The sequence below is a fragment of the Vulpes lagopus genome, chromosome 1 (assembly GCF_018345385.1).
Source record: "Vulpes lagopus strain Blue_001 chromosome 1, ASM1834538v1, whole genome shotgun sequence".
NCBI classification, from domain to species: Eukaryota; Metazoa; Chordata; class Mammalia; order Carnivora; family Canidae; genus Vulpes; species Vulpes lagopus.
In genome coordinates, this window is record NC_054824.1 from 37,554,534 (window position 1) to 37,570,933 (window position 16,400).

Here is a 16,400-nt window from a genome sequence, read left to right on the forward strand (position 1 = left end):
TCTTACACCAGAACCCACTGTCCAAATTATTGCAGTTTTTGAAATGTCTACAAGGGTCTAGATATATAGTAGAAAAGCTCTACATTCTTATTTTTCTTCTACAGGAGTGTCTTGCTATTCTTAGCTCCCTTTTATTTCTAAATACTTGTAGAATCAGCTTGCCATTTTCTACAAAAGGACCTACTGTGTTTTTGAATAATGTTGCATGATCGGCTCTCTCAAATGGCACTCCTAGTCTGAATTTTTCTGGTACTCTATTCTCTCAAAAACTAATTTTCACCTCTTTTACTTTTAATGCTTGGCCAATGTCCTTGCCTCATCCTCCTCAGAAGTCACCAATCTGCATTTCTCTTGCCCTCCTTCCACCAACTCTTAAGATTAATGATACCTCATTCTATAAGAAATATAGTGAATTCACACTGAAATTATTTTTTCTAGCTGTATCACAAAAAGTAGCACCTGCAGTTTGGTCCCTATTGGTATTTTTTTTTAAATTTTATTTATTTATTCATGATAGTCACACAGGGAGAGACAGAGAGGCAGAGACACAGGCAGAGGGAGAAGCAGGCTCCATGCAGGGAGCCTGACGTGGGATTCGATCCCAGGTCTCCAGGATCGCGCCCTGGGCCAAAGGCAGGCGCCAAACCACTGCGCCACCCAGGGATCCCCCTATTGGTATTCTTATGAACACCTACCTCAGGTTTGGGTCTCTATTACTCTTCTGGAAGGGGCTAGGACACAAGGAGAGTGGCCTTTGACTCTGTTATTACATCCTGCATGAAATAAGGAATGGAAATGCCTGGCAGACAATGTCCAGGTTTGATTTTTTTACCCTCTATTTCTGACTGGAAGTGTGCAACACCAACTTGGTAACTAGTGATCTCTGAAAGATCTGAGGCTGAGTGGCTGTTAATGAGAGTGCTGAGAACCCTGGGCTGTCTTGCCTCACCAAGAATTGCAGTTTGGGTTCCTGGGAAGCAGACTCTGTGATGCCTATCCATGTGCAGGTGCTCATCAGGAATCAACATTTGGGGAGGGGAGGAAAAGGAGGCCAGATGGGGCAGATGGTACTCCCCCCTGCATCAGGCAGTGGATGTGGGATGCCTTGGGAAAGCATTCCTCTGTGAGGCAGCTCTCTTCACTGGAGGCTGGACCCATATTGTTGACAGCTGAGGGCTTTCTGCTCAAGCTCTTCAGCCTGGGTTCATTCTTGAAGGATGATTGGATTGACATCATCTAGAGCTCATCACATTGAAGTTTCTTCCTTCATTATGAATAAACACAGGCTTTGTCTAATGCCACTAACTGAGCCTAGAAAAGCAAGATTTATGCTGGGCACTTCATGAGAGATTAGACAAGTTTAATACACAGGAGGAGGAATGTGGGAAGGTGAAAGCAACATATGGTTCTTCAAAATATTTATGTACTGCTTTTTGTCATGAAAAGTTCTGCATGCTCGTCTTTAAGATTTCTTTAGGGAATAGAAGAGACAGGACTCTAGGTACCTTAACTGATAAGTTCATAGTTCTTCACAGTTCTGAATGTTTATATAGTTCATGATAAGAAATGCTCAAGAGCAGAGAGTGAGAAGTCGATGTGGGTAATATCTAATTATTACCACTATCTAAACTATGTAAGGGACTATTTTAGATATCCCCTTTGATATATTTGTCAGAGCTCTAAATTTTTCCTTTACTGCTCAAAGAAACAAATGAACAAACAGCAGAAAGTAAACTAAAGCAAGAAACAGGGTCTCTTATTCCCTGTGATGTTCTGGTATCATCTGGCTGCAGGGTGTCTGGGAGTAGGTACAGAATTCTCACTGGCTACTCAAATGGGTTGTAAGTCTGGTCTTTTTTGAGTAGGAGGTTTTGCCGAATCGTGTAGATACATAACCTTAATAGTTTTTCCCTTTCTCTTTTTAAGTATGGTTATCCACAGTAAATTAAAAAAAATTGGACAGCTTTGGAAACAGCCTAAACTCACTGAGCCAAAAGGCCTTTCATTTACCTTTAAAGAACTAGCCAGGAATGTGATTAAGATAAGACTTCATTCTGGGCACAGGAGGCTCAATGGTTGAGCACCTGCCTTTGGCTCAGGTCGTGATCCCAGAGTCCTGGGATCAACTCCCCCATCAGGCTCTTCGGAGGGAGCCTGCTTCTCCCTCTGCCCATGTCTCTGCCTCTCTTTCTGTGTCTCTCACGAATGAATGAATGAATGAATGAATAAATATCTTGGAGAGAGGGGTGGAGACTTCATTCCACCTGGTGGCTAACTTTGGGATCAGGTCCAGGAACTAAGAATTGACCAAGTTTGGAAATGTCATAATTATTTTTAAAATAAATTTAAAAATAATCAAATAATGACAGGAAAAAATTGTAATAAGCACACAAAAGGGCAGAGGCGCCAAACCATGAGAATCTGTGTACAGTCTTTGCCAGGGCTTGTGCGGTTCTTGCCAAGACTTTCAAAGGAGATCAGTAACATAGGTACAACATAGTTGTCTTTCTAAGGCAAAATGAGCCCTATGGAAATTTAGAGAGGGATACTTAAAATGCTGATGCTCATCTTTCATAGGCAGTCTTTGAAAAGAGGAAGGTTTCCAGTGGTGGTGGAGCCTGATATCTCAAGAGAAAGGGCAGCCAAGAGCAGATCTGAAGTCTGACATTTATGCCCTGTGGAGGAAGCCACTGCCACCCAGCAGTGGTTCCAGAGCTCCAGAGATCCTTGAGTGGGTGAACAAGGGGTGTGCATGCATGTGTGTGTGTTTGGGGTAAGTTGTAGATCCCTTCTGTTCTGCAGTTATCAGAAAGAATGAAAACAAAGGAGATAAACATTCAACTCTAAAAATCAGAGAAAACAGAATGGATAATCTTGAAACAAAGCGAATAAAATGGTTAAAGCAGAAACCAATGGAATATGAAACCAAAAGCTGTTTTTTAAAAGACTGATAAGAGAATCTATATTGATGCAAATAAATGACTGAATAAGTAAATGAGGGAGAAAAGACAAATCTATGTAGAACTCCAAGTAGTTTATCTAGATACTGTGCCTGTGGGAAGGTGAACATAACTCCTTGCTCTGTAAGTGTGGACTGCACACAGTGACTTCCTTCCAAGTGTACAGTATGGGAAGGGGGATGTGTGAGCAGTGGAGAAGCCTGTCAAAGACAACCTCAGCTAGGTGATCAAGGCCAACATCGAAAGTGAAGTCATTTGATAGCATGTACATTTGAGATGATGTGACACAAGTGGCAGGTTACCTCTGTAGTCTTTCCCCAAACCTGTAACTCCAGTCTAATCTTGAGAAAAAAGAAAATCAGACAAATTACAATAAAGGGGCATCTAATAATATACCCGGCCAGTACTCCCTAAAATTGTCAATGTAATCAAAAGCAAGGAAAGTCTGAGAAACTGCAACAGTCATGAGGAGCCTAAAGTGAAATGATAACTAAATGTAATGTGGAATTCTGGAACATAAAAAGGACATCTGGTAAAAAATAAGAACATCCAAATGAAGTATGGACTTCAGTTAATAATAATGCATCAATATTGACTCATCAATTGTGATAAAAAATAAACTGAAGCATATTAAAATTTTAATAATAGTTCGAGTAAAAATTCAAACCAGGCAGCATCTAATCTAGCAGATAGAAAGGAGCTCCATGGAGCTCTACAAAATCAAAGACTCTGGGACGCCTGGGTGGTTCAGCGGTTTAGCGCCTGCCTTCCACCCAGGATGTGATCCCGGGATTGAGTCCCACATCGGACACCCTGCATGGAGCCTGCTTCTCCCTCTGCCTATGTCTCTGCCTCTCTGTGTCTCTCATGAATAAATAAAATCTTTAAAAAAAAAAAATCAAAGACTTTTATGGGGTACCTGGGTGGCACAGACGGTTAAGCGTCTGTCTTCAGCTCAAGTCATGATCCCATGGTTCTGGGATCCAGTCCTGTGTAGTGCTCTGGGCTCATCAAGGAGTCTGCTTCTCCCTCTGCCTTCCACCCACCCCTCCGCCCCTTTGCATGCTTGCGCTCTCTCAAATAAATAAAATAAAGTTTCAGTTTGGTGACATGGAGCTTAGCATAAGCAACTTCATTTTGGACCTGCTGTCTTGTTTTTAACAACTACAATACATGTATCATACTAATAGATGTTAAGAATAGGGGAAACTAGGATAAATCATCTTTGATTTTTCTGTATGTCCAAAATTAGTCTAAAACTTATTAAAAAAAAAAAAAAGTAGGGCAACCCAGGTGGCTCAGCTGTTTAGCTCCTGCCTTCCACCCAGGGCATGATCCTGGAGGCCTGGGATCGAGTTCTGTATTGGGCTCCCTTCATGGAGACTGCTTCTCCCTTTGCCTCTCTCTCTCTTTCTCTCTGAGTCTCTCATGAATAAATAAATAAATCTTTAAAAAAAAAAAAAAAGGAAAAATTCTGGTAAGCCTTACCAAAAAAGAGCAAAGATACAGATAAAACCTAGTATGAAGAGGGGTAAATATTGACAAACACCACAGGACTTAAAAAAAATTAGACTACCTTTCCAGGAAGCATGGGACTCTGTGCTACCCCATGGCTGCCATGGGCCTCAGGAAGGGATACAAGGTGACTGAGAATGTGAGCTAGCTGAGGCACAGCTGCTACTACCATGGGGGCCTCACCAAGCATATCAAGTTCCTGAGACAAGATCTGGGAGGTGTGTAGCTTTGCTATGCCACTGGAGCTAAGGACAAGCCGGCCTGGGGATTCATCTAGAAAAGGGTGGAAACACACAACTGCAGGAAGAGAGGGGAGCAGAGCACTGTCCTGGCTATGTGAGGAAAGCAGCTGCCAAGGACTAAGCCCTCTCCCACCTCTGTGCATAATAAAACCTTTTCAGGAGAAAAACAATAAGGCCAAGCAAAATTCTTAATTAGCAGTGGCAACCAGACCCTCTAAAATCTTTAAAGGGCTAAGAGAGAATAAGTCAGTAGAAGACTGTTTATATAGGAAAACTCTCCTTTTAAGAACACAGGTGGAATAAAGGTATTTTCCAGGGGAAAAATAAAGAGTTTGTCATCTAATAAGCCCTCATGAATGGAACTTTTAAAGGATATACTTTAGGACAAAGAAAAATGTTCCCAAGCTGGAGGTTCCAAGCAAAGCGGCAGATGGAGCAGATTGTCTAATTTTACATTTAAAACCCCATTAGATTCCAGTAGTAAAGAGATTAAGAGAAAAAAAGACATGAAACCTAAGAACTAGGGAGCACATGATAGAAGAAAATGACATCTTGAAAGGTGAAAGATGGATGGACTAATTGATTTAGGATTAGCTTTCTCAAATAGCTAAGCCAATCCAACTTGTGTTGCAGTTTTAAAATGTTCAGGACCTGGAGGTTGCTGGGGGCTGGAGAGAGCAGCATTTAGAATTAAGTGAAAGGTTTTTGAGAGTTCACCTCTCTGATCCCTGCTGTTACACCGGGCAGCTGTCCATCTTCCACTCTGGCAGGGAACTACCTTTATTCTCTGGGGAAGGTAAAACAAAGGGAGAATTAGGGTGCAGACACCATACCTTAAACAAAAGGATTACCTGGGCAACTGCTTACTGATTACTCAAAGCTAAGATACTTAGCTTTCTTCCCTTAACTGGCTCCCAGAACTTTGGAGCTGAGCTTTTACTATCTAGGTAGGATACTTCAGGATTCCCCTCCAGGGAATCTGACGAGCTCACGATACTGACATGAGGGTTCCTCAGCCAAGGGAACATTTTACAGTGGAGCTCAAAGTTGTCAAGTTGTACCCATGGGCTAAAGGCTTTTAATCTTGAGGGGGAGCAGAATATGCTACCCCAGAACATACCACTTTGACATAGAGAGTGCTTTAGGTTGGAGGTAACAGACCCCGCAGACTCATGAAGAGCTTTTCACCTCCCCTTAACTGTCTAAAAGAATTTCAGTAAGGTGCCCATACAGAAGAGAGCATATTACCAGAGAGAACTTTTTATGTCAGAAAGACTTATCTATAACGCACGGCAAACATTTGTTTACCAAACATTTGCTCTTCTAGTTATTTTCCTATGAATTGTCTTCCACTCCTTTAAAGCCTGAGACCCCTTGGGCAGCCCAGGTGGCTCAGTGGTTTAGTGCCGCCTTCAGCCCAGGGCGTGATTCTGAAGACCAGGGATTGAGTCCCACGTCGGGCTCCCTGCATAGAGCCTGCTTCTCCCTCCACAGAACATTCTCTGTGGCAGGGGGCCAGTTTCAGACCCCAGGCTCTAGATGACAGGTCTCAAGGAACTTGAATGCTGCCCTAGACTGAGACTACCTTAAATCTGATTTCCTAAGAGTCTGTCTGATGCTGGCCAAGCTGAATAATACGTTGGATCATTAACTTTCCACATTCAAGCCTAGGTAGGTCTTTAAGGCCTTACCCTTTCAAGCGGTAGCCCATTGCTGAGGCCCAACGTGAAGCCTGGCCTTTCTCCCCTAGGTCATGTGGCATGAACCAGAGCCAGAGGAGCTTCCCTGGAGCCTCGTTTACTCACCCTATGCTGACGGGTTAGTGACTAATCCTGGCCACTCCTGACAGGGCTGCATGGGTGGGCCCTAAGCAGCTATTGCCAGAGGCATTTAAAAACCCAGCCAGTTGCTTCCTCAGATTTTAGGCTGAATCTGGAGTACCATGTTATTGTTAAGGGAAAGGGGAAAAAATGGTTCGATAAATTTTCCTGACTATATTATTATGAAACTTAAGCAAGGACTTTTCTTGACATTGTACAGAATGTACAGGGATTCATATATGGTCAAATGGCCATGTGGTAGACCTGGTTTTTACTCATTAACACCATTATTTGCATTAACCAGGGCCCAGTGGTTGGTAAACAAGACAATCACTGTTAACAGTCAATAACCCAGTGTTTAGCTATGTGCCTAGGGTCTTGGGGTAAAAGAAAATTGAAACATCATGCCTAATGCCACAAGGAGGTTATAGTGTAGTGTGAAAGTTATCAACATGAAAAGTGACAAAAAAGCAGGATACCCATTATTTGATGTATCCACCCTGCCCTTTCCACTTCCATAAAATGGGCACAATCACGTCTATTTTCAGAGACTGATTTCATAGAATTATTATGAAGATCAAGTCAAATAATGTATGTAAATACTTAACAGAACCTGGTCCTACACCAAATGCTCAATAAATGGATTCTTAGGATCTAACCCAGAAGTAATTGGTTAGTGAACCCAGGAAATGCAAACTCAGTTGGGCTGTGATAGAATCCGTTTTCTTTTATTTATGGTAATACTCTGAGAAAGCGAAATAACAAAATTATTTAAATAAGGAAATCTATTCTATTTGGAATTACAGGAATAATGAAGAAACATAGATGCTTTTGTTCCAGTCATAATAAATTTTGTACTTGCTAATGTGTTTTGACATTTAAGCTATTAAAAAAGATGCAAAGAAACATTAACCGACCTCTTTTTAACTAAAAGCCAAAGAGAATGGAATCAGCTTGTCATCAATACTTACTGATTGGGTTTATAAAGCTTGTTTATTTTTTAATTTTTTTTAAAGCTTGTTTAATATCAAACATTTTTTTTTCAAAATTAGTATTAGTGAAAGAATAAACAGTAGCAAAGTTCTTCCTTATGGACAAAAGCTCCCTGGAACATTAAAGATCCCAGGCATACCCACCTCACACAAAACACTATGAAAAAGCAGAACCAACCATTTGTTAATTCTTAGCATTTTCCCATCTTAGAGCATGCAAAAGCAAGATTGCCTTTCTTGACACTACTAATCTATATCTATGTATATATCTATGTTTTTTAAAGTTTATTTTTTTATTGTAACTCACATTTGAATCTTTAAAAACTATCTATGAAGGAGGAAGGTGGATAGACCACTGACAATACTTGTTTCTCCTTAGCCACAGGAAAAAAGGCAGAGTTCAGACCGGGCCTCTGAGGGTAAGGCTCCTGACCCAAACCGACCCCCCTGCACTGGGTTCCTAATCACAAAAATTACACTGTTTTGGTAACAGGTTCCTGGACAGTCTCCTGACCTATTTCCAGGGACTGCATGGCTTCATCCAGGCTGCTCATTACTGCGGTGGAGAGGAAATCATCAGAATGAACATTTTTTCTTTCAAAAGACTTCATGGTTTCCAGGCTGAACATCATTGTGCCTGGAAGTAAAGCATGAAATTGAGCAAGTTTAGTGTCCAGGTGAACATACAGGATACACAGGGAAAGTGACTCCACAGAAAATACTGCTGAGTTTACCTTACTGGTCACCTTAGAGCAGACCGCCTGCATCAGAATCAGCTGAACAACCAATAAAATGATAGCTCATTTATCTAGTATTTTCTATGTATTCTAAGTGCATTATTGTCTTCATTCATTTAATCCTTGGAAAAAAATTTATACGGAGGCTACTATGACTAGACCCATTTTATAGGTAAGACTGAGGAACAGAAAGGTTTTAGTTTGCCAATATGCCTAACTCCTGGGTGGAGTTAGAGGGAAGTCATCGTGAGCAATCTGCATTTTTACAGTGCTCTTGGATTCATTCTAAGTCTGAGAATCACTGAGTACAGGACGTCCTAGACTCGGTTTTAACTCAGGAAGCGGGATCCAGGCGGTTCCTTCCCAGCTTCTGAAAAGGGAGACCAGACAGGCGGGAAGGGCCTGGGGTGAGAGGTTCCTTATGGCTCCGGCTCTTCCTTCCTTGGGTTTGCCAGCTGTCTCCCACAGTGCTCTATTCCCGAGTTTCTGGGATTCTCCCGGAAACCCCGGAATCCCAGCATCCCAGGACACGAAGGAGCCCCAGGTTGCGGGAGGGGAGTGGCGGAAGGGAACGCTGCCTCAGCACCGCGCAGGGCGGCGGCACTCGCAGCCCAGGCACTTGGCGCTCCTCACCTCCACTGCGTCTCCCTCGGGGCTTCGCCGCCAAAATGCGAATCAGCCTTTTGGCACGCTTCCGGTACCGGCGCCTCCCCATGATGAGGATCTCAACCTTGCCCTCGGAGTTGGGCTCTCTCATCTGGAGCAGGACCTTGAACTCCCGTTCGAACCCCGGGACGAGGGCTCTGCTTGGTCCTGTGGTGAATGGAAGGTTCCCGAGAGATTAGCGTGGGGGCGGGGCGAGAGGGGGGATGGGACAAGACTCGTGGAGTTCTGGGGGACAGGCGAAGGAGGTCCTGGGACACTGGCAGGACACCAGCCACTGCCTTGGGCCTGCGCTGGGACGCTCGGGGTGGCCACCGGAGACCAACATGGGGCCGAGTGGTAAATATTCGAGCGAACTCACCGAAAATCTTCTCCAGCAGACGGGCATCCACATGAAGCACGGATGGCTTCAGAAAGTGCTTAAACCTACACCAGTACCGTTGAGTGTGGACAAGGAGCCAGTTCTTAGAGTGAGAATACTTCTTGCTGGCTCCTGAGCCGTGCGATCGGTGCAGGGTCTTCATCACGAAGGGCGCCATTGCTGTACCCTGGACGGAGTCCGCAGGAAGAGACAACCCCACGTGGCCGGGAGGCGGGACGAAACTGCTCGCCGTCAGCCCACCGGCCTGATTGGTCCCCTCGCAGGCCCCGCCCCCTCCGGGAGCCCTTGCTCATTGGCTCCCTCCAATCCGGGCAGGCCGGCGGAGTCCCAGCAGCGCCTAGCGCCAACCTCCGGCGGGCCGCTTGCTGTCGGCGCGGTTTAGGAGGAAGGAGCCCGGATTGCGGCGCGGGCCCTCGAAGAGTTCCCTCGTTTCCCTGGTAATAAGTGCTACAAAACAGTGGGATGATAGAAGGCACATTGCTCACCAACATTAGGTGGAGTTCAGAGAGATTCATGTTCCCCAGCACTGGATGTGCCCGTGTGAGGATCACTTCTGTAGTGCCAACCCGCTCATGGAACCGAAATTGTGGTCTCAGTACCTTATAACATCCCTGGTGAGGAAGATACAGTTTTTTTTTCCTTCCATTTTTTACATAGGAAGTGTAAGTGATGGGACTGGGACAAAAATGCATACATTATATAGTGACCGTAGATTCCAAACACAGAATTTAGACTCCTTTATCCTTCATCAGGTTGCTAATCCTTGAGGAAAGGGCAACCTAAAAACCATGGTTCTGACTGAACAGGGCCCATCTCCCTCCCAGGTACTTTGAAGAGAATTCTGTTTTATTCAGAAGTTATTTATTTGGTTGGATTTCATTTCTAACAATACAGATATCGAATTACTACGTCATACACCTGAAACTAATATGTTAAACATCAATTACATCTCAATAAAAAATAACAGTCCCAGAGGCGACTGGGTGGCTTGTAGGTAGGTTAAGTGTCTGCCTTTGGCTCAGGTCATGATCCCCTAGTCCTGGGATCAGGAGCACGTGCCTGCATCTGGCTCTGCTCTCAGCAGGGAGCCTGCTTCTCCCTCTGCCCCTCCCCACTCATGCTCTCTCTCAAATAAATAAATAAAACTTTTTCAAAAAATGATGTCTCCAGATGCCTTTCAAGGTTATATGCTAGATCCTTCAATTGCAGGAAACATCTGTGGGTTCCAATGTTCTGCAAAGTGCCCTTACAGGACAGAATCAATAAATATTGAATAACAAACAAAATCAAAATGTACAGTGAAATACATGCAACTTTTGTCAACTATGCTTCAATAAAGCTGCAGGGGAAACCCCATGATATGTAAATTTAAATGGGAAAGAAAATATTGCCAATAACAGTAAGTCCAAGGATATCAGATCAGGGCTCAGATTCAGTTTCTGTGTATTCCTTCTCCTCCCACTTCATATCATGTTGGCTTTATCTTCAGGCTGGTAGCAAGATGCTCATAGCACTTTTCCAAATCATATCCAGTCCCAACCACCAGGAGAAGAGGAGGGGCAGAATCTTTTTTGTGACCCTTCTCAGAAGTGAGAAAACCTATCCTGGAAGCCTCCTTAGGCTTTGCCTCATTTCAAAATTAGGACACGTGCCATATTCTAAGTGGGTCACTGGTAAGGGAAATGAGATTATCATGCTTAGTCTGAACATACGGAGTTCAACTGATATTAGGAGCTGCTCACAGCATCACTATGAGATTCTTTTTCTATATTTTGAAGTCATCTGGGAGTCGAAAGTGTTTCTATTGTCCTCCATTGATTGGCAGAGCGATAGAGATACTGAATAAGAAACGGACTTACCTGTAAGTCAATCGGAGAAGGACAAACATATGGTCTCATTCATTTGGGGAATATAAAATATAAAAAATAGTGAAAGGGAATAAAGGGGAAAGGAGAGAAAATGAGTGGGAAATATCAGTGAGGGAGACAGAACATGAGAGACATCTAACTCTGGGAAACAAACGGGGTGGTGGAAGGGAAGGGGGGCGGGGAGATGGGGTGACTGGGTGACAGGCACTGAGGGGGCACTTGACGGGACGTGCACTGGGTGTTATGCTATATGTTGGCAAATCGAACTCCGATAAAAAAATATACAAAAAAAGAAAGAAAGAAAGAAAAAAGAGAAAGAAATGGACTTCCCTGAATGATTTGGGAACCTGAGAAGTCATGTTAAATGAAACCTATAAATTGGAAGCTGTTTCTTATACATTTTCTATTTGCCCAAGTATGAGGAACCTCCAGAACGCAATGTGGTAGAAAACAATATTTCTTTTGAACGCATGTTTGTTAACGTATTTTCTTATTTTTAAAAAACTCTGCATGGGGATCCCTGGGTGGCTCAGCGGTTTAGCTTCTGCTTTCAGCCCAGGGCGTGATCCTGGGTCCCGGGATTGAGTCCCACATCCAGCTCCCTGCACGGAGCCTGCTTCTCCCTCTGCTTGTGTCTCTGCCTCTCTCTCTCTCTCTCTCTGTGTCTCTCATGAATAAATAAATCAAATCTTAAAAAAAAAAAAAAAACTACTGCAATCAGAAAATTGACACTTCTGGCTTCAGATATGACTATCTTGCTGTGAGTCCACATCTATCAGGAGACAGGCAAACCCAGGAGCATTAGGGATCATGTCCTTCTTGTTAGGCATACTCATATTAAATAAAAGTGACCACTTTCTGTTATATTTGTGACTTTTTTTTACTGCATAAAGATTGAGCATTATTGGCATTGGATAATCAACTGCACAGTATCTGATTCCTGTTTCTGGTTGTATCCTGGTAACTTGGATAATATTTGTGTAATATTGCATGAACATATTAAAGTTTTTTTTTCAAAATGATATTTCTACATTGAGTCTGATCTTTTTTAATCCTCACCACGACAGTGAAGCAGTTGTTTTATTTCACCAAAGGGTGATATTTGGGAAAGTGAATATCAACATGTGTACCAAGCTAACTAGAAGGTTAATTTTCTTGAAGTAGAAACTGAAGCCTCCTGATAACACTGGCATCAGTGTTTTGTAAAATCTTTTGCCCTCCCTTCCCCAATAAAGGCCATACCAGGGAACCTCGGGAAAGCAATAATCTATTTTTAAAGAAACCCCTCAAAGCTCAGGCAGGAACACATCATTAACACTGGTGCAACACCAAGTAGGCTCACAGGACAGAAGCAAACAGGAGAAGTCAGATGTTTGGGACTTAAAAGCAACAGCAAACACTTGAAATTGGTTTGGATTGTTGGATTTTTTTTTTTTAAGATTTTATTTATTCATGACACACACACACACAGAGGCAGAGACACAGGCAGAGGGAGAAGCAGGCTCCATGCAGGGAGCCCCACGTGGGACTCCATCCCGGGTCTCCGGGATCCCCCGGCGCTAAACCCCTGGGCCACCCGGGCTGCCCGATTGTTGGATTTTTGTTCCATTTGAGGGAATCAAGTGAGAGTTAAAGTCTCTTGCAAGGAGATCACCTCAAACTTGAGGCTTCCCCTCCGAAGGCGGTGGCGAGCCGTGGTTCCCGTAATGCCCCGAATTTCCTCAGAGGTTGTGTTCTAGCTTCTTTCTCTCCCCCACGCCTTTGCTCTGAGAAGAGGCAACCCTCTCCAGGAGGAGCAGGAACCCCTGTGCGCGCTTAAGACGGGAGAAGGGGTGCAGCGCGGGGGGCCGGGGAGGGGGGCTTAGCGGTTTAGCGCCGCCTTCAGCCCGGGCGTGATCCTGGAGACCCGGGATCGAGTCCCACGTCGGGATCCCTGCGGGGGGCCTGCTTCTCCCTCTGCCTGTCTCTGCCTCTCTCTCTCTCTCTCCCATGAATAAATAAATAAAATCTTAAAAAAAAAATACGGAAGAAGGATGCAAGAGGTGGAGGCGGGGGAGGGGAGCTCGGGCTCGGGCACCCAGACCGAGGCGAAGAGGAAGGAAGGAGCCAGAAGACGCGGGACGCCCGGACGTCTCCGTCTGCGGCGCTGCGCAGCCTTGTGCGGGGATTCGCAACAGGCCGGCCCCGCCTCGCTTAGGTTTCCTCCAGCTAAGGAAATAAACACAGGAAACCTCATTTCTAGCGGAGTGGGGGTGACTAAGCAGGAGCTCACACCCTGGAAGCACCTTGCAGCCTACGGAAACGGCAGCGAGTAGGAAGAGGGCGGCTCTTTTTCAGGTTGGCCCAGTGCACCCCAAGTGCGGCAAGAAGCAACCCCCGGGGGCGGGGGCGGACTCGGGGCGGAGGCGCGGCCAAGGGAGCGTCGCCCGCAGTCTGGCCCAGGAGGTGGTGGAGTCGTCTCCGCTGCGCTCCGGCCGCCCGCCTCCGCTCTAGGACTTGAGGCCTGCAACGCCAAAAGGGGGGGGGGGGGGCTATGGGAAGGTTTCCAGGGTCCCCAGCTGCTGCCAGCTGGCTATCTCCACCCTACACACCGCCCTTCAGGGCGCTGAGCCCCGCCCCTTAGCCGAGCCCCACCCTGGAGGGGTGTGGGGTGCGGACCCGGGGCAGCCTCAAGTTGCCGCGGCTGCTGGAGTGGGAAAACGGGGTGTGTGTGTAGAGGCTCTGTCTCAAAAAATTTTTAAAAAGTATTTCTTTGACCCACTTGCCTAAAATCATAAAGTTAGAAAATCTATCTTCAAAATACACCTCAAATCCATACATTTCTGCTATTTCAATGACTAGCACTCTTGTTTAAGTACCTTTTTTTCCCCTAACACGCTGGCCACAAATCTGAAATAATCAAACTTCTAAAATACCTTTTCTTTTCTTTTTGCTCTTTTGGTGTATAAAGGAAAGAACAGAAATACTCAGGTTTGCTTGATATTATTAAATTTTGAGTAACTCAAACATGAAATTTTTTTGGTTACCAAATTGGGATATAAAAAACTGACAGGGACGCCTGGGTGGCTCAGCGGTTGGGCGTCTGACTTGGGCCCAGGGCGTGATCCTGGGGTCTGAGGATCGAGTTCCGCCTCGGACTCCCTGCATGGAGCCTGCTTCTTCCTCTGCCTGTGTCTCTGCCTCTCTCTGTGTGCCTCTCATGAATAAATAAATAAAATCTTTTTTTTTTTTTAAACTGACAAATCAAAATAAAACTTGAGTTTTTCTAGGTTAATTATAAAATGTGTACTAAAGTGAGAAGAAAGAAGAACCCTTGTTCATTATATAGATTGACACAGTAACTATCAACACATTGATTTTAAAAAAGAAAATTCTTGTAGATTGGGGACTCTTTTAGAGTTCCTGGACCCAATTCCAATCTTTGTGTGTGTGGGGGGGTGGGTTCCCTCACATACAACACAATTCTTGGACACCAGCAGGGTGTCAAATCAACCCAATTCTGACATATATACCAGGAGATAACTTCAGATCCGCCAGGTTAGGGATTCAGTCCCACAGGACTGGCCCCAAACGCTACCCCCTTCAGATGCCAGTAGTAAACCCCAGGCTGTTACCTGTGCTTCTGACAAGCCTGCTGCAGGTTGAAGGTTTCAACCACCTCTTCTTTAGGTTTGATTAATTTGCTAGAGTGGGTCACAGAACTCAGTGAAGCATTTACTCTTAGCAGTTTATTAAAGGATATGATAAAGAATACAAATCAACAACCAGATGAAGAGATACATAGGGCGAGATCTTTAGCCAAGGAGATTCTGTTCTCATTCATGGAACTTGAGGCCTGGCTCACTAGCATGTGGGAACTTTCTGGTTCCCCAAGTGTGGAAGCTGTCAGGGAAACAAAAAGGACCTAAATAGCTGTCCACTTGGGTTTTTATGGAGGCTTCATCACACAGTCATTATTGGCTAAGTCACTGACATTGGCTGATTCAACCCCTAGCCTGTCTTCCTTCTTCAGAGGTTGTGGATGGAGGGGGTGGGGCTGAACATTCCAATCCTTCAGTCTCCTGCTTGGTCTTCCTGGCAAGCAGTGTCTGCTCTTGAATGGAGTCCAAAAGTCACCTTCATTAATAACAAGACACCCATTTCTCTTTTATAGTTCGGAAGTGTTGTCAGGAACTGTGGATGAAGATCAAATATATCTGGAAAATATATATTTGGTCATCTGAAGAAGGCTACTTCGGAGTGTGATGACCCAGAATTCCAAGGTAGTACCTTAGCTTACCACTATGCTAAACAAGCTTTGACCAAAGCAGTTGCCCCAGTGGTGGTGTATATGCTGGCTGTTGTTTTTTTTCAGGTTGGATTGAGGATATTCCTGATGCATAGCCCAAGTTCTGATGGTAAGTAGCTTGATTGTTATTTTGGATCTAAGGAAATTAACTGATTTCTTTGGTGATGTGGAGTGCACATTTCACTGCGATTGTTACTAAAGAGCAGCTCCAAAATGTGCGTTATGAAGAGGCCATACCAGGAACCCCAGAAAAGTAATAATCTAATACTTTATAACTGCAAGCTTGCAATTGTTAAGTATTAGAAAGGATTCATTTGATGTGCCCAGTAAGTATAAGCATCTTTCCCCAAATATCCACCCCGGCAGCCTTTGCATGATGGGAAACTTGGAGATTTAGTTTTTTGAGAGAAACTAAACTTGCAAAAATCAAGGGAAAATTACTTGTGGCTTTAGTTGAAAGATTTCATTGGGAAACCATAAGGGATTCTTCTGTATCCTCCAGGAATAACTGATCTTTGGAAGAAGACTACCAAACCAAGAACTTCAGATCAAGCCAATGAGGAGGTGGAGAGCTTCAACTGAAGGCAATAAAACAAGATTCATTTTTGATATCTCTGCCCTCCTTTTTCAATTTTGCTCTACTTATCTTTGTACTTTGGTGCCCCCTAGAGAGAGACCAAAAAATTTCATAATTCTTTCAAGGAGCTACATTTTTTCTTTTAAGGTAGAAACCACACCCAGCATGGAGCCCAACACAGGGCTTGAAGTTACCACGCTGATATCAAGACCTGAGCTGAGACCAAGAGTTGGATGCATAACTGACTGAGCCACCAGGCATCCTCACATATCTACATTTTTAATCTAAATCCTCTGTAATATTTCTTTGCCACTCAAGGAAAGGCAAAACTCTTGTGTATATATGTGTGGGTTTCC

At 44.3% G+C, this 16,400-nt stretch overlaps 1 long non-coding RNA gene across 1 annotated transcript; it reads left to right on the top strand.

The window, feature by feature from the left end:
- The first annotated feature begins 13,300 nt into the window (after positions 1-13,300).
- Positions 13,301-16,163, top strand: LOC121472247. Its single transcript, XR_005982843.1, has 4 exons — positions 13,301-13,516; positions 15,333-15,441; positions 15,534-15,576; positions 15,970-16,163. It is a non-coding gene; the product is annotated as an uncharacterized LOC121472247 (long non-coding RNA).
- Positions 16,164-16,400: the final 237 nt, after the last annotated feature.